At 25.8% G+C, this 19,854-nt stretch overlaps 1 protein-coding gene across 3 annotated transcripts in view; it reads left to right on the forward strand.

Moving 5' to 3' along the window:
* The first annotated feature begins 8,451 nt into the window (after window positions 1-8,451).
* Window positions 8,452-19,854, forward strand: part of LOC112594801 (band 4.1-like protein 4) — a 148,201-nt gene continuing 136,798 nt past the window's right edge. For all 3 annotated transcript variants that reach the window (XM_025339803.1, XM_025339802.1, XM_025339804.1), the window contains exon 1: window positions 8,452-8,614. The gene's annotated coding sequence lies outside the window, so the exon portion shown is untranslated. The remainder of the gene's footprint in view (window positions 8,615-19,854) is intronic.

The raw sequence follows: 19,854 nt of genomic DNA on the forward strand, positions 1-19,854 counted from the left end.
TATTATTTATTTTAAAACATTAATATTAATGGGTACCAAAATACGTTTTATTACTTTGTATTTTTTCATTTGATGACACCAAACGACCAATTTCGGGTAATTTATTTTATCGTGTTTATATCTCATAAAATCAGTTACTCCAACACTTAAATAATTTCTAAAACTTTGTTATAAAACAATTCATATTCATAAGTCTGATCATTGCCAGACACACCTAAATACGTTTATATAGTTCTAGATAACATTATAAATTAAAATGATTAGTATTTAGTAATCTGTTTAGCGCCCTTTTTTTCCATAAGAATTTCATTGGTCGTTGTGGTAGACATGTAAACGTTCGGAGTAATTTTTGTTCGTTTTTCGATAAGTTTTTTTTTAAAACGCGAGCACTGCGGATAATCTTGTGGTGTAATATTGGTATTCACACAAAGACAATAACAGTCGTTCATTGGTTAGAGAAAAAATAAACAGCTGCGGTTCGCGCGTTATTATATTTTCAATTTTCTATAGTCATTAGTCAGTACTAAGATGTAACTGTGAGACCTCCAAAAGCGCGTTAGATACGTATATTAAAAGAAGTACTGCTGTGTCATTTTTTTTAATTTTTTTGAAACTTGCATATTTTAACGAGTTAAGAACGATGGTGCGATCAGAATTTGTCGCTTGGACTTCGTTTCAAAGTTATAGCTGTTTTATACTTAGTATTTTTTATGCATAAATATCTATTTCATGTAGATTATTGATATGATTCAATAGTTCCAGTTCAAAGCTGCAACCAAAGCGAGTAAGCGTAGGGAGCGACTACTCGTCTTACTTTAACTGGTAATGTCACGAGAAGTTTATTGATTAGCGTTGAGACTGACTATTTATTTTGTCATATTTCTTATAAGTTGCAAGGTCTACTCTAAGGGTAACCGGTAGATATGTACTTGTGAGATTACCCTCTAGACTCTCCTCAAAGGGTAGGTATCCTCCGTCTAACACCGAATGAGATTTTTCTTTTCCTCCCCACAGATAGACTATTTTTATATTCGAGGGTCAGGTTTAGTTTATACGCCTACTAGTTCCGGTCGCAAGCAAAACAAGACATCGCAATATCTATGAACCGTGCAGTAAATACTTATGTTTACCACTTATGACTATAATCAGCTATGATCACAATGTACTAAGTATCTACTAATCAATATGACTTATTAGTTTTTACAATCGTATGACCATAGACAATAATACTGTGTGCGACACCCACTGATGAGCAATTGTCATGATGAATGATAAAACTTCAAAATATGGTTATATGATGTTGAAATGAAGTCCGAGCAAAAATGTCTAACTGATCCATCGCAAATCGTTTTTAACTTAGTGAAATACATAAATTTCAACATTTTTTTTTTATTTCTCGAGTGGTGTGTTAACTTGATTTTAGTCTGAGTTCGTTCTTATTATTTTCACCTGGTCTGTCGTAGACGCAATACTGTTCGCGCGTGAGCGGTCTATGAACGATGCCTGCTAAAGATTATATCCAGTATTCAGTTACCTTTCAGTAAGTACCTAATATCGTACGTGTCATAATCTTAAGATAATATGTAGGTAAATATGTAATTTGGTAATGTGTAATAAGTCATATATTATTATGACGCTCGGTAATAAGTTATAACTATAATTTAAATAATTTAATGATCGAAGTTCATTCTATAAATAATGGTTATTTAGATACTATTATAAAAACAATTCTATAAACGTTATACGTATAGGGTTATTGGAGTATTAATAAATAATTATTCAAGCACAACTCAATATTGAACGGTTGACACGAACACCACTAAGTCGCAACGGTGTAATGATAATAATATTATGTGTGTGTAATGTACCTGTATACATTATACATTTACTGTAAATAGACTTTAGGTAGGTTACGTACTAGACACTAGTAGATGCACCGTAACGTATTACGTACCATCAACTACCGTGTATGGGGAATTGGGGAGAGTATAATATATTTGATTTTGGTGTCATCGGTACGTCAGCCGCGGGAAGGAACGTCTTTTACTCGTCCGACGGCAAAGTGTGCCAACGTACGTGCCGCTGCTGTACGACTTGGCTCCGAAGTGCGGATGTCAGGCGATCGGCCGGCTCGATGTGCACGGTCGGTTCGGCCGTTTGGCTGCGTTTATAGTACGTCTCGGCTAGGTCATAAGCAGCGCGCTCGGCTTCGACGTTGTCGTCGTCCACCGTGGGCCCTGGTCATCTAGTGCTCAAGTCCAATCCAAATGGCGTGGAGTTGGTAGTGCCGGGCTTGCACGACTTGAACGCGAGTAACCAATATCCGTTCTCAGCGTTTGACGTCGCCTTCGGCAGTTTCGTCGTCGCCGCTGTCATCCGGTTGCTCGGCATATCAGCGTGCGTCGACGCCAGGTCGTAGTAGTATTTGCGAGCGGCGGCCGGTGACATAGTCATCGAACACTCGCAATCAGCGATGTTAGTACTACTTCTCGGCGGTAAAAATGCACAGGATGTGTGTAACTGTGGGTATTTTCTCGAGACCAGTCAATAAACCACTCTTCCTTCGCCGCCCTAGAAATGCATATCGGGAAAGACCTTAACCTCCCTCTATACGTGTTTTTTCTTCACTCTATTCAACGTAGTGCTCGTGCAAAATGTTAAATTTACCAAGCCAATAGACTCATGATTTTATCATCATATTGATAAATTACCTATATATTTTAGAAAATTAAAAATATAAAACAAATTAAAAAATATGACGAATGCAAAACAACCTTATTGAATTATAAAAACAAATAAAATAAAATTAAAATAAACTTCAATTTTAAAACAAGATTAAACATAAATTGAAAAAATAAATATTATTTACATAGTCATGAAAAATAACCACAGAATAGAACATAATATAATAACGATATTTCCTGTACGCATCTGCAGTGATTAAAACTTTCACGGTGTCACTAATTATTATTAAATGCTTGTTATAAAATATGTGTAGTGAGTAACTATATAGTGATTACCTATATCACAGAATTATAATCGATTTTAATTGTTATTTGAAACGTAAATGAGCCATGTTATAAAATAGTCAAACATCTTTATTTATTTGAAGTTGTTTATTAAATATTTTTATTCACGATGAGATGAATAATTAACATGAATTAAAATTTAATTTTAATGTTCGTTTTTGTCATTCATAAAGTTTCGTCTACATTTTCTTGTTGGAAGGGGGGGCGTGAAATTATATGTTTCTTTCTACGTTTTATATGGGAGAGGGGAGTAGTCTCCTATGTTTCTCAAGCACGTGGTCACTGACGTCGACCTGATAGCACGCCTCGTACTCTCCGTCATTTTCGGAGATTTCCTCACAGTTGTCAGTCTCCGTGCATGGACCGCACGACATGGTAGTTGACAGTTGTGTATATGCGGTGTTCTGTGATGTTTCATTAGCTGGTTGAGGCGTGTTGTCTGTCTAAACCATTTAGCCTATGGCCATACAATAAAACAATATTATAATATTCTATCGTCGATTGTGAGTATTATAATGACGATGTGATGTGAGAATATTATAATAAGTAGGACCGTTGTTATTTGTGTTTTCACGATTTCCTACCGCATGATACTGCATGCCGTGATGTTTTAATTAAATTAATTATATTATATAGGCCATTTTTTGAAATGAATAAGTTAAAAACACTCATTTTCTTGAAAAGTTTCGATTTTTTTTTAATGCGCAGTAAAAGTAAATTATTAACAGTCTTTAAAATAGTTAAAAAATAATAATGATATTATTTCGTAGATATTAAAAAATATTTCTTTTTCCAAAAATTTTAATTTGAAATGCTTCTAAAAGAAGACATTAGTAGTTACGTAAAAAAACATATTTCCAAAAATGTTAATGATGTTTTTAAAATAATCTCTATTAGTATAGTCTTCCACTGTACGCCATTTAAATAATTAATATACTTCTTATTATTATATGTTATTATTTAGTACGATTAGAATTTCTTGCAGTCTTTTATAGTTATATAATTATATTTACAGTTTAGTCCATAATAATAATTATAATACTACCATGCAAGCATATGATCTAAGCAGGCCTGTGTGTAAGGCGGGGTTGGGGGTTCAAACTCTCCCTGTTACCTTATATATAAATATATATATATATATATATATATATATATATATTTAGATCAACATTTATCAGATTTATCGAATTAAAAGAAAGTTTCTTTCTGCAAAACTTCTTAAGTAAAATGTGTGATCAAAAAGCTATAATTTATAATAACTTTTCATATATTTAAAAATTAATACAAGTATTATAGTACCTATTTTTTTTTTATTCTTCTAATTTATTTGTTCATAATCCTTTACATAAAGAAATCCTGTGCGGGGTCTTAGATCTAAGCTCTATTTAAGATTGCACATTGATAAAATATGTGTGTATGCAGGGCTTATAAAATCAAAGTAAAACTTGGTGAATAGTTAAATATTTGGGTATTATTTTGTATTTGTGTATTGTAATTGATTCGGATAATTCATATATTTATATGAATATCTATATTATTATTATTATTATTATATTTTATATCTTTTGATAGATCCCATATATATTTTTTTTTACTATAGTATCCTCCAAGTCATTGAGGTTTATGAAAAAGTATTTACACTATAAAAATATACAAAAAAAGAGATTATAAAAAATTTGTACAGTGATTAATTTTATAACTTAGGTATTTATTAACTTTGAAGTGATGACGAAATTGACTTTTGAATTTGTTGTATCTTGGGAATTGTTCAACTATGTGGAAATATACTCTAAAAGATTGGCTTTTTCTCTGAATTCTTCGAATGTAAAGCATTCTGTTACTATATACTTGATATTTAGGTGGACTCCGCATGAAAGCTAAATAGATGGATCTTAGGATCTTATATTGTATGTGTCATATATGTTAGATCTACTATGAAATAGTTGTTGATTAATATATGTACCCCACAAGTATTTATTGCAGTTAATAAACGGAAAAATATTTTATAAGTATACTTATATTTTTAAGTTGCCGTTGCAGTCAACGAACCGTTGTCATTTTTTTTCAATATTTTAGCCTATACTCATTAAATTTAGATTATAACGATGTACTTTGAAAATACAAAAAAATACAACTGTGTTATTGTCTTTTAAACAATTCAGTACAGTAAAAAATTTATAGTTTAGTAATTGTTATACACTTTTATATTTAAATAAATTGTGTGATTAAAGTACGAGTATATTATAAGTGAAGATATCCATGATCACAATAATCATAATAGTGATAAAGACTACCTCCTTCGCCTATTTCCCACTATAACATAATTATAAATTTATACATACGTTATCACACTGGTGCTGACTTGTATTTCATTTAGTGGGGGAAAGTATAAAAATTAGTTACCACCAACACCCAATAATTTAGAGTAAAATAATGACCGACCATATCATTATATTGAAAATGCAACCATCGCAAAGCCGCTTGCTTAACTCGCAATTTATCACTCCTATTGTAATATAAATACAGTATACTATTTAACCTAATAAGTATTAATTAGTAAATAGTTATTGTTTCTTACATATCCAAGTATATATTTAACGTGTGTGAAGTTAGCCCCTATATTGACAAAATCAAACCAGATCGACTGTAAGTTAAAGATCTTCATTTGTAAGTATTTGTAAGTTAATTTTCGAAATTTGTAAGTTGGTCTTAACTAAGATAAGTGCAGCCCTAGATTAATCATCAGTATATATTTACCCATTCACAAATTGTCTCTTATTCTTTTATGATTATCACATTATATATTTCTAACTTATCATTATATAATACATTCATATCTCAACCTTTAACACACTGATACATACAAAATATCAATGCTACAGGCTACAAACATTATTGTTAAACCTACATTTTTAGTATTTCTAACACTTAATTTTTGTTTCTTTTTTCTCTATATTTGTCAATAAATGTTTTTCGTTAAAAGTTAGAGTATTCAGAAATATAACCTTATAACATGTCATTAGTAGTATTACTAGTATTTAAAAAAAAAAAACAACTAACAAAGAATTAAGACAAAAATAATCATTATCACATATATATTATTCTTAAAAGAAGCTTTATTGCTTCATAACATCTTACTAGATGATATCTAACAGTATCTTATACTGTCTACTGACATTAATTTTAGAATATAATGTAATCCTGAATATATTGTAAAATCAATGCTACTGATCGATTGTCGCAGAATTTGTATATTCTTAAGATTTACAAACTGAAGTGTTAACTTACTCGCTCATCCGAAACCCATCGACCATCACCATAGTAAAATACAGGGGCGAACTGCCCCATAAAAGTACGTGTTTTGTGGTTATTATAGTGGTTGCTGTTTAGGTACCTACCTATAATATTTTTTATTGAAAGATTTCATGTTAGTATTTTTATATAATTATAGTGAGTTTATAAATTATGTGATTTATTTATTATAAATTATAGTATACAGTCGATTTTAAATAACTTTTATGGTAGATAAAAACAAAATTTCCATTTAATTTGAAAATGATATGCGTTTTACATTATTGAGTGTACAAAGGAATCTAAAAGGATAAGAAAAATTCACATAACCGAGATTTTTTCGTGTATTTATATATATATTTTTAAATACGTATACATTAAGTATGTAATTAACTATGTATAATAATAAACACACGCATTATTATGAATGTTGCAATCTATTAACATAACTTTTATAATTGATTATTGTAATATTAATGAACTATATAAATCATTGTCCTAATAAAATCAAATATTATTATGTTTGCATTTCTAGTATGCATATTTTCATTTATCTCAATAACAAAATTGTATTCACACGGCGTTATAAATAGGCTATTCTGGTGCACTTCGGTCGTGGATCTAATTTTATAATAGTATATTATATTTTTTTAGTAAATATTTTTTAATAATTTTATAGATCTATATTTTTAACGTGATATTAAAATAAATTATTATAAATACAGAATGTGAAATACAATATGAAGTTAATTATAAGTCTTTGATTTTTAAAAGAAATGAACAGTTGAATTGTTCTATATCATGAGATAAATTATGTAATCATAGGTCGCTGCATCTTATTTTTTAATGTTTGATAAAATATTTTATTTTTTAAAATACAATTGTACATTTGTACCTTACTATTTTACATTTTTTGTTTTAAAATTTAAACTATAACGAATTTTTTCCCGTAGAATATAATATGAAGACAATATTTTAAGTTATTATTTTTCCATTATTATTTAATATTAAAAATGAATTGTTATAATATGTAATCAAATGATATATATATATATATAACTTAACAATACTATTAGGTTGTAATTTTAAGGAACTATTATAATACCTATGCATACTTTATTTTCGATCGATTTACCTTTGTTGCAATATTTAAATTATTAAATTGATTTTCAATTATTGTGCATTAAAAAACTAAAAATATTGTTTGATTTTTACACAAAACGCAAACGTAACATAATTGAAATGATGCTTTTTAATATATATATATAGTTTATTATTAATATTTAGTACCTAAATTTAAATAATATATAATTTATTTATAAAATTAGTATGGATTATTATATGGGACACGTCGATTAGGTCGTTTACCACGCTAATAGTGTTAAAATTATATTCAATAGTTCTAAATGATGCGATAGCATCCATAAATTTGAGGATTTTTCAACATAGTTGGGAGTAAATTTAGTGTGTTTATCGATGTCCATGCGGAAATGCACGACGAGTTTAATCCTAGCTAGAGTAGTTAATATCACATCATCCGTCCATCCCTATTTCTATCTATTCGCGCAGTTTAAATGTTGGTGCAAAAAATGAATACATAACAAAAATATTAAAATAATGATAACTTAATGAAACGTAATATATTATATATTTATGTTGGTGAGTCCTCGGACAATCGTGAAAATATTTACGAATGTTTGTGATTATAATGTCTGCACGGACTGACGAACACGACGACCAATGGAATACTAATGAGTAATGACTTATGTAATATATTCCGAGAACATTATAGCGACTACAGCATGTACACATAATATATGTATATATATAATTTACACACACAAAATACATATATACAATGTTGGCAGCGCCGTGCGGTGGCGGCGGCGGCACTCCAGTTCACCTGTTCTCCGCGTCGTTCCCGCCGCGCGGCCGTTCCAGCAGCCATCCGAACCACTCCATGTGAGTAGTCCTTCGGATGCTCTCGTACTGTACGCCGGACGCGTTTATTTATATTATTATTATTATTATTATTACTATTTAGTAGTTTATTATTAAGTTAAGTTTTATTTCTTTTAATTTTATATTTATATTGGCGTGTATTATTTTTGTAAATTATTTCTGCGTGCGTGTGTGTATATATGTGCTTGTGTGAGTAGTGCGTGTTTAAAATATTTACGTGATTAGTAATAATTATTATACTTGACGAATAGAAAAATTACGAAATATCCGATGTACAGCAAAACATTCGTGTCTTCGTTGCTTAAGCGGTGGATCCAGTCGTTTTGATCGAGGTTAGTTGATTGGAAACTTGGAAAACAAAAATAATCGCAGTATTTTATAGACAAAAATAACTAATATAATATGTAATTAAATGTTTCAAAATTAATCGTTAGACATTACTATGATATTTTTTGTATAGATATTTTATTTATATATATAGGTGCACTTACATATACAAAATACATATAGATCAAATATTTATAATATAGTCATCTAATTTTGATTAGATTTTTGGATTTAGACGCTTAGAATATTATTTTATATTAAATATTTTACTCAAAATGTTGATTTTCTTTTATCAATAGATTTAACGGATTTATGATATTATTAATATTTATAAAATATATAATTTTTTAAAATTTTTTTAACATAATAATAATTAGTAGAGTAATGTTAAATAGTTTAATATTTTTAAATACTTCTCAAAATAAAATCTATGCTTTAGAATAACGTTTAAGTTTTAATAAAATATTTGAATTGAAAATTAAATTCTTTAAAAATACTGTATACGTTTTTAGATGTAAAAAAAAAATGTAAATTAAGAACGTGTATAAATAGCAAACACAAGTGTACATGAATAAATTATTAAAATAATATCAGTGCGGTATTACCTCTTTAGTTATAGGTATTATGTTTCAGTTTAAATTCATCAATAATTTTTTATATCTACTTGTATTATATTATAATAATAATAATAATAGTGAAGTTGTAGTGATACCGAAAACAATAGTTAGGTATATATATATAAAAAAAAATTATCATCAACCTTCATTATATATATTTTCGAGCATAATTAGATTAAGGGATTTTACCTATAATATTAAATCAATATTATGTTAAGATTCTTATTAATAAGCACCATATTACATTTTATTGATTGGAAATTAATGTTTTTTGTTGAGAATATTTCTTTTTTCTATGGTTCTACTAAATGTATATACATTTTTTTGTAGGAATTAACCATGAAATTTCTTTTTATAACTGTATAAAAGGCGAATTTAAATCTTTTAATGAGTGAGAATTAAAATAATTTTTATACAATTTATATGAAAATATATTTTAACGGTAAAAAAATATATTTCATTACTACTCAAATAATAAGATAATAGTTAATTTTTATAATATTCTAAAATATGTTTATTATTAATAGTAAAGACATAATTTAATTGTAATTTTATAAATTTTTTTTTTCTGCCAAAAAAAAAATAAAAATAATATTGAATAGTCTCTAATTTTGTTACCATATACATTTTACTAACGATTAATACATCTATTTCAAATAATGATATTCATGGTAATTTTATTGTTATTTACAATATGAGTTTTTGAATATGTTGTCGTAATAAATTAAACAAGATTTATTTTTTTGTTATACATTGACCACTATAAAATATGCATCTATTTTTATTTTATGAATTATACGAAATGTAAGTTAAAGTATATTATACTGTATAATATCAAATAAATGTATTGCTTATATTCATTATTTATATAATTTACTATTAAGAATTAACACTATATTTTTAAAACTTTTCATTTTATTAGTATGTATTTTTAATTAAATAAAATAATATTTATTATTCTTTTATGTTACATTCGAGTTAAAATAGTAGTTATGTATTTTTGCGTATTAGAGATATTACTAGTTTCTATTAAGTAGGTAATAAAATAATGATTTAAAATATACGTTTAGCGATTTATTTCTTTTAAACTGTAGAAGTATTTTTTTATTATAATATCAATTTATAAAAATAATCCAAACATAATGTTATGTTGTTTCATTTCCTTAGCTTTGGTTCTTTTTTACGAGATTTTTGAATATATATTATTATAACCAGTGAACATAAGTATATTTAAAATTTCAAGGTTGGAAATTTTAATGCAGAATATAAATGTATTTTAATGTTTTAGCTTATTATCCATTTTAATTAAAATAAATATAATTACTCATTAGTACATAATTTAAAAATAGCTATAATTTATTTATTTTATTATTATATACAATACATAATATATTAATAGAAAAAATATCTAGTATACTAACATTAAAAAAAAAAAAAAAAACAACAAAGATATGTAGATACTTACACATTTATAAAATATAGATTAGTAATTTTATAAAGGCTGTGTCCGTAAATATTTAACTAAATAGATAATTTATTTAAAATTTCCCATTTATTATTGATTTTATTCTATTAAAATTTATCATAATAGTCATACGAATTTTAATACTTTATTTTTCCAATAATTTTGCATCTATTTGACTAATTTGAATGTTAATCAAAGAGTCTTAGGTACAAATTGTTGTATACATTAATATAATGTTTTAATTTTTATAATGACATAGTTTCAGTAAGTATAGTATTAGAGCAATAATTTATCGTCTGATCGACCAGGATTTTTTTCTTTATTTTATTTTTTTGTAAATACTCAAAGTGGACGTTTTCATTACATTTTTTACCTACTCGTTGGTGTCAAGATTGCCCAGGAAGATAGTATAATAATATTTTTTAAAGTCAAAATATGCAATGATGTATGTAGCGTATCTATATAAAATGTTAGGGCTGATTATAATGAATAATAATATAAAATTAAATTAAAAAAATATTTTTTTATTGAATTTTGACGATATTGTATTAGCTGTGTGATGATTTTCTGACATAAAAACAAAAGATTGTTGCATATTAGTCGTATTATTACAATAATATGTTATAGTGTTTATGTGTTGGAAGCGGTGGCCAATTTATTAACAGGCATTGGAGACTTGGAAACGTGACGGACGCGCGACGTACGCGCGTAGCATATCCTATGATGCAGGCCACTGTCGTCGCGCGACGCTAACACTATGTTCTCCATGCCGAAGGCACTTCTAAATTCCTAGCTTAAATCACAGTGTATGATTTTATAGTATATAGCCAATGGTTTTAAAATTATTACTATAATTTGTGATTTCCAATGTACATTGCAATGCATAGTATATGCTTCTATTAGGCAGACTATAATATGATGATTTTGTATTTCTGAAAATGTTTTGTGTCTTATTTTTTATTAGTCTTCTACGTTTAGTATGTTTGTATTTGTCAATACCGCACACTGTTTGAATAATGCTATTGACCATGATTGAATTAATATATTATGCACTACAATATTACATTACAAATAAAAATGATGCAGACGTTTTCAATGTATAGTTTTATTTATTATTTGTTAGTTTTATGTTATAACACATATTTATAATCAAATAATTCTCAAATCGTATGACTTTATGTTTGATTCAAATACTGTACATGGTATTATTCTATCGATAATCAGGTTTAATATAATAGTATATTGTAAATAATGGAACTTAATATATTACGAGACAGATTATTGTGTAATTCATATATAGTTATATACAAGTTTATAACATCATAACTATTAAGTTTAGAAGAATTCTTATATTTAACCAGTAAGTTGGAAGATATTATACGTGAAATTCATCCATTATAGCTATTTTCATAGTTATAGTTGAATATAATTTTGAATCGACTATTTATTAATTTATATAAAAATATTTTCTTATAATACACAACATCAGTGATATATTTTATTAAATTAAAATTAAATTGTGTAAATATTGATAGTAATTTGTATTTATTATATTTTCATAAAAATAACGAGTGATATAATGAATAAAATAAATATAAGTAATAGTGTACTAAAATAGATGTATAAAATTGTTAAAGTTCGATGATAATTGAAATTGTGTGTATTGAGCTATAAGTTATAATACAAGAATGCATTTGAAACTCGAAATAACAACTTGGGCTTACATAAAAAATAATACATACATTTTTATATACACCTAATTAGAGAAGGTATATTATATTCGTTGAACAATTTTGTATAATTTTTTAAATTTCCCAATTAAAAACTTGTAAAAGATTTTTTGGACTTTGTTGAAGATAATTATAATTTTATTGTTTTTAAACATTTTGAAAATATTAATTTTAAATCAATGCGCCTTTTCCCCTCTTTATTTATCTATGTAAAAATAACTAATGATGTTGTAAAAATTGAAAATTTATTTTTTATGATTAATGATCAGTTATTTTATATCAGAGTAAACTGTTAATAATATATACACTTGGAAAAAAAATAGTTCATATGAACAAAGGATATTGACAAAATAGAAACTCTTTGACAATAAACACGGTTAAATGGTTAATGGCAGATAAAGTATTATGTGTAGGGAAAGGGGAAATGGAGTACCTAACAAACAATAAATACGTATGTCTGGAGCATTGATGACTTTCCGGTTGACCAGATGACTCAAAAAAGACAACTTTGTGATACGTTTCATATGTTAATATGTTTTTGAATATCATCACCTGTTTGTTCTGGTTTGATTAGAATTTAAAAATATTATTCTATAGTTAAAGAAATTTTATAAAATAACTGTTTTATAAGAAAGTTCTAGGAGAAATAATAATTATTATTCGTATGAATATATAATGTTCATGAAGATAATGTTAAGCCTTATGCTTTGTTTGTACAAAAGTCATTTACTAATGTTAATTTTTTTAATTTTAAATTATACGAGTACATAATATTCATGTTTAATATTAAGATTAATTTTTGTTTCGAAAATAAGGCATGGTAAATACAATATAGTGTATTTCTCATAAGTTATAACACACAGTTATGATATTCATATCATCATATTTACTTATTATATAGATTGTATATAGATTGTAAATTTTCTTAAATAAAAAAAAAAAAAAAAGTTATAACACACGGGTTTAAAACCAGAGATAGTGAACATGAAAAAGAATTTTTAAATCTTTAAATGCATGCATGTACCTACGTATGATAATACATCAAAATCAATAAATTATATTTTAAATTTGATCGTTTATAAAATTATATTTTTATTAATGTAAAATCGATATTGCTAAATCCTTTGACTTTAATTGAATTTTATAGTTATAATAAACATTTTCTCCACTGTGGAATTTTATTGAATCATTTATCTTTAAAGTATAAAATGTTTGTAATTTTTTTATATTACAGCAATAGAAAAAAAGCCATTTTTTTATTAATTTTCCTGTCTATTTACTATAAATATTGTCTGATTTCTACATCATTATGATTGTTAAACAATGATTTAATTAATATTTTTTATAAACAATTTATTTTCAAGTTTTATTTTTAAATAATAATTATTTTTTCATATTATTTATTGTTATTATTAGGTAAAGAACTAAAACAATTAAAATATACAATGTTTAAATAAGTCATGTTGGATACCCAATATAAGATTATACAAATTTTATGTAAATTTAATAAAAACACATTTATGTGTATTTTAAGAATTTATTTTATTCAGTCACAAAATACGATAAGGTATTTATAGATTATTTTAATATACCTATAGATACTTAACTAAATATAATATAATTTATCCAATTTTTAATATTATGTGTCGAAATAAAATATCAGTAATTAATAGAATATTTTGAAGTCCGTTTACAGCATAAACTCATATGTCATAAGACATAACTCACACGAGTCATAACAGTCGTGAAAATTGTGTTTTTCTCTAAGGATCGGATTGTTATTGTAAGTCATAAAATCTTACAATAGAAAATCATAAATCCACAGAAACTCATACATGCCACCTAACGGGAATATAATCATATGTATCTATATAGACACTATATCGATTCAGTAACTACAATGCTATTGTTGGTAGACGATAATTAGAGAAAGGATCGTAGAATCGGCTATAATATATTACATTATCTTCTTTCAAGGTGTGCATTATAGTTTAGTATTTCTTTGGACTAGATGTCAGCTTTAATATATTTATTTATTATTTTCATCGAAATATGTTGTTTTATATATTATTATATTAGGTAAATATATGTAAAATATTTATGTATATTAAATATATATATATATATATATATATATTGGTATGTATTAAATATAAATCAAATCATTTGACATCAGTAGAATTTCACGTTTTAAGAAATAAAAACATTTATTAACAATGACATTTTACTCATCTAAAATCAAAGTATATAAAAAATGTTTACATTATATTATTCTAATTAAAATTTTAACTATGTAATTATAAATAATTATTTCACGTAAAAAAATTATTCATTTATTTAAAATTAAAATAAATTTGACTTAAAATCGTTTGTATTTCTACGCTATTATGTCTTTAGCGTATAATATTATAATATATATGAGTTTATAGTTATAATAATGTAGCGTGCTACACAATGTTTTTTTTTTATTAAATTTATCAAATGTTTTATTTATCCTTTTATAAAGCGGTATTTACGCATAGTAAGTTTTGGTTTGAATTTGTTAAGTAATATAACGAGAAAGCACCCAATATAGAAATATTGTTATTATTGCAGCAGAGGAAAAAAATTGTATACGACCTGTTTGGATATTTCTTTTATTTATGAATCAGATAGCTACGTAAATATTATATAAACCTAAAAAATCTTTATAGATTAACGTTGAAACTATGAAGTAACGTTTTAACCACCGCAAGAAGTACTAGGTATAAAGGTAATTTTTACGTAAATAGCATCTAAATACGCACAATCTTGGATAGTAGATGTTATTACTGAAAAAATAGCAATAATTATATTTTAATTAGTTAATTAACATGTGTTTCGATTTTATTTTTATTTTATAAATAAAAAAATGAGTTAGAAAGCCATCGAAGAAATTGTTTTTAACGCAGTTTTTTTTTATTCGAAATTAGAATCGTCTTGTTGCTAACCTATACTCAGTAGTTATATACATAACAGGTGTCTGTTAGTAGACTGACGGCACCTGCAGCTGTCTATCTGATGGCATACACCAGTTTTCTTCCTTTCATTATGTACGGTCCGTCATCTACATCACAATAATTATTATCAACACTGGAATAGGAAACTTGTTTGGATATTTATTTCTGCCGAAATTCTATTTTTATTTTCATGTTGCAAATTTATTGAAACTTTTATTTTTAAACCGTGTCTGTGTGCATTTTTACTTTTTAGGCATTACTAGTAAATTTTGTTATAAGTATTGTGTAGTAATTCTAATAATATTTTTAAAAAAAACCTAGGGTTATGTACGAGTGTATTACGTATGTACATTTATGTGTGTGTGTATGTATTTATGAACAATAGCCATTGGAGGTCAAGAGCTCTCTGAGAGCGAGCGTGCGCGTGATGTGATGGTTTGGAAATCGTGACGTTTCTGAGATACGTGACCGGCTCACAATGCAAACACGTTGGTTGGATATTAATCCGCCACTGTTGTCGATTATACCCAATGAGCCACGTTCGGGTTGATTGTTTTTTTTCATTATCATTATTGTTATGTTCTTACTAGATATAATAATCCCCTTTAAATGTTAATAACAAATTTGGGTATAGTTTAGTAGTGATATAGCTTTTAATTCTAACATTTTCGGATAAGCAGTGAACGCATTTAAGGATTTGAAAATATTTTATAAACGTCATGCTCATTTCTAATTAATTTAGTTATACGAGATTTAACATAAATAAATATATTTTATTGCGCTCGTCTTTATAATGATACTCATTACATGCATATTAACATGAGGGTTTATAATTGAGTATTTTATACGTGTATAGTAAAAAAATAATGTAAATGGTAGTGACGTCACGTGAAAGATTGATAAGGCTAAAGATTTAAAACAAACTGTTATCGAAGTTCATTCCATTAGAAGTGAATAAATAGATGAAAAATTATTATTTTTAAATTTAGTTTTTTTGGTGTTCAAGTTTATTTCTTAATTTTAACTATTAAAAATGTATTTTTACAAGTTTTTACTTGTATATAAACCACCTGTAGATCTAACAATTTTTATCCTATAATAATTATTATTCTAACATATCTGAAGAATTATTTTATATGACTATGACTTATGTATTTTTTGTATGATTTTGTTGTTGTATTAAAGTACACAATTATTATGTAATGTGCATTTAATTTTATTCATGATAATATTTCATATTATTATTTTATTTTTATAATTCATGAATTAAGTACAATTAGCGCAGACAATATTACATTAATTAGTATAATCAAAATATCACAAGTCATTAGTTTTATTACCTAAATTAAAGTATTTTTCAAAAGAAAACACTATCCTAAGACATTAGGATAACATTTTAATGTGGTCATGTGGTAAATTTTAAACATTTACATAATGTAGGTTATTAAGTGGTCAAGTACATGTCAACATGATACCTAGACTATATGATTTGAAGATATTTTTTTTGTTTGTTACATTGAGGTCCTATTTATAATATTTATGTTTTAATTATATTCTTTAACAATAAAGTAATAGAACAAGCAAGCTGTACATGTTCAATTGGCCAAACAAAACAAAGTAGTAGGTATCTTAGTTTTCTGCATACAAAAATATTTAGACAGACATATCATGTAGTTGGCTTAAAAAGTTTATTCGAACAAATGAAGAAGTTTCTACTACATTGATGATTTGTATACCAATAGTTTTTAAGTTTTTCTTGATACACAAAATATAAATTTTAAAACATCATGCAAATTATTGATTTAGAATTTACATGGCCATAAGTCCAAAACTTCTTATGAAAATGTTATTGATATTTTGATTTTAGAATAATGTTCTATATTAAATTTGAAGAGTTTAGGGATTCTAAAAATAATAATATGCCTATGTTGTTAGACGTTTATAAATTATCTATTGAAAATGTTAAAAAAATATCATCAGAAATTATTGAACAAGCTGAAAATATTCAGATAGTGTTTGTTATATATGAATATAACTATAGATAATACCATTATAATTAAAGAACCTAGTAGCTTCGATACGTATAGTACAAATGATAAAACTATATTAATTTTTTTAACAATAATAACATTTGAGTTGTTTTTAGATTTTAACTTTGAGTTTATTGTAATTATCATTTTTATTTTATGTAAATTTATTCATTTAGTATGTAATTTTTAGAATTAATGTTTGATGAAATACTTACTATTATATTGAAGTAAAGTGCCGAGAGTATATTTAAAACATAAAACAATATAATAATATTTATAATTAAACTACGTCCGGCTGATGTTAAAGGCGATTTGGATTAATCTCATTTAAATTTTAAAATATTCTCACGATATTGAATTCTAGTACGTTTTAATATAACAGTGTATATGTGTATAAAATCCGAGTTAGAAAATATAAAAAGTATTATAAAAATACGAAAAAATAAAAAATAAGGTCATTTACTTATATGAACTAATGCACAATATTATCAAACCAACAGCACTATTTTATATATAAATGCATATAGTTTAATTAGAATTTCGTCAGATAATAAAAACGTTGAATCTTTTAACTAAAAATTCTATGATATACGTGTTCAGAAACGTTATTCTTTTTTAAAAACTTTTTATTTTTTATTTTTGCGTAGTAATATTATAAATTTATAAAGGAGTTCTTTGAAATTAGAATAAATAAGTTTATTTTTTGCATAAGTATTTTTTTTTTTATTAGCATATTGAATTGAAATAAAATATATTATTAAAAATGCCTATTAAAAGAATACATTTATTTAAAAATTATTTCTATTACCGGGCTTGTCTTAAATGTTGATCTTTGGCTCGTTTATGCTACTTAGGTGGCTTAGTTAGTTACTTTAACTCAGTGCTTTTCAAACTTTTTTTGTCATAACCCCCTCCCCCCCTAGTTTAATGTGAAACTGTCAAGGCCCCTTTAATCAAGATCATTAATTATTTTTTCTTAGTTATATACTAAAATAAATATTTCACGGTCCGCCAGTCATATAGCCATGGTTCCCCAGTTTGAGAAGCACTGATCTAACTGACCATTGTTTTATTATGTTTAAATATATTGAGTTTAACCTTAACAATAGTTGCATTACGAATAAAATTATGTAATATTTTTAGAAATGATGGGTAATTAGTATTAAAAAAATAATATTAGTCTATTATAGAATTAAATATACCGCAATATATTAAAGAAGTTAGTTGTTTTTAGGAATGGTTAATTAGGTATCTCCCAATAATAGTTGAGCCACTAGAGACTAGAGGCTTACGGAGAAAAGATGTTGTGGTGGTGGAATGGAAATTGTGATTTAAAATGTTTTTTTATAAACTTCTGTTTGCATCAAATTTAACCAAACTCTTGTGTCCAATATGTTATTTACTTATTTTCACATTTCAATCTCACTCAAACATAAAAACTTATATATTATAACATTTCCTGTTAATTTCAGACATTCTGGTGGTTAAATTTAATGATCGATGATCATAGTATATGTAACATTTTTTAATTCATTTAAATTGTATAGGTATTATTTAATTGCATAAATCACAATAATTTCGAAACTGTTCCATGTTTTATTATAATTAATTTGGGAATGTAATAACATTAAATTTTTTTTATAAGTAACTTTTTTATTTTAGAACAAAGAGAAAAAAAATTAAAAATCATAAGTACATATTAAATCAATTAATAATGTAAAATTACAATTTGATACGAAACTGATAATATTATTACAACCACAATTTATATTCTAAAAGTGAATTTGATACGAATCAGTGTATCCTTAAAGGAGTTAATTATAATCATAATAATGATTGTACGACAAAGTAGATATTCTCAGTAAAATTTACTTAACTAATTAAACTTATTTCATCCGTGCTTAATTGGTTGTTTTGTGTCGGTCATGAGTTAAGTACTAATAGGAGTAGCTATTATAATAATTTATAGTACTTTTAATATTCAACGTATAAATAAGATTTTAATATGTTGAATTTCTTCGGATCATCATTAGGTATAATATGGAGCATTAACTATTATTCTTAATTGTTATTGATACTCAATCACCTATCGTCAAAATATTTATACGTCAATTATCAAGTACTTGTAAATAAATGAAATGAAAATGTACCTAAACAATTAGTTAAATATAAAAGAAATCGAAACGATCAAATATAGGTAGTTGGTACTTTAAACTACATATATTTTGGCTATTTTAGTATCAAAGTTGTGGTTATACATTTACAAATTATGGCTGAAAAATTATTATATTAGTTAATCAAAAAATGATGATTTCATTTATTTTATTGCATATTGGATTAATAGTAATGATAGGATTTGATCGGCAATAGTACGTGAGTATAAGAGCATTTACGAATATTATACACCGTCCGCCTCCGTCTGTAG

Source organism: Melanaphis sacchari, unplaced genomic scaffold, assembly GCF_002803265.2.
Source record: "Melanaphis sacchari strain LSU unplaced genomic scaffold, SCAv2.0 Contig23_pilon_pilon, whole genome shotgun sequence".
Classification (NCBI taxonomy): Eukaryota; Metazoa; Arthropoda; class Insecta; order Hemiptera; family Aphididae; genus Melanaphis; species Melanaphis sacchari.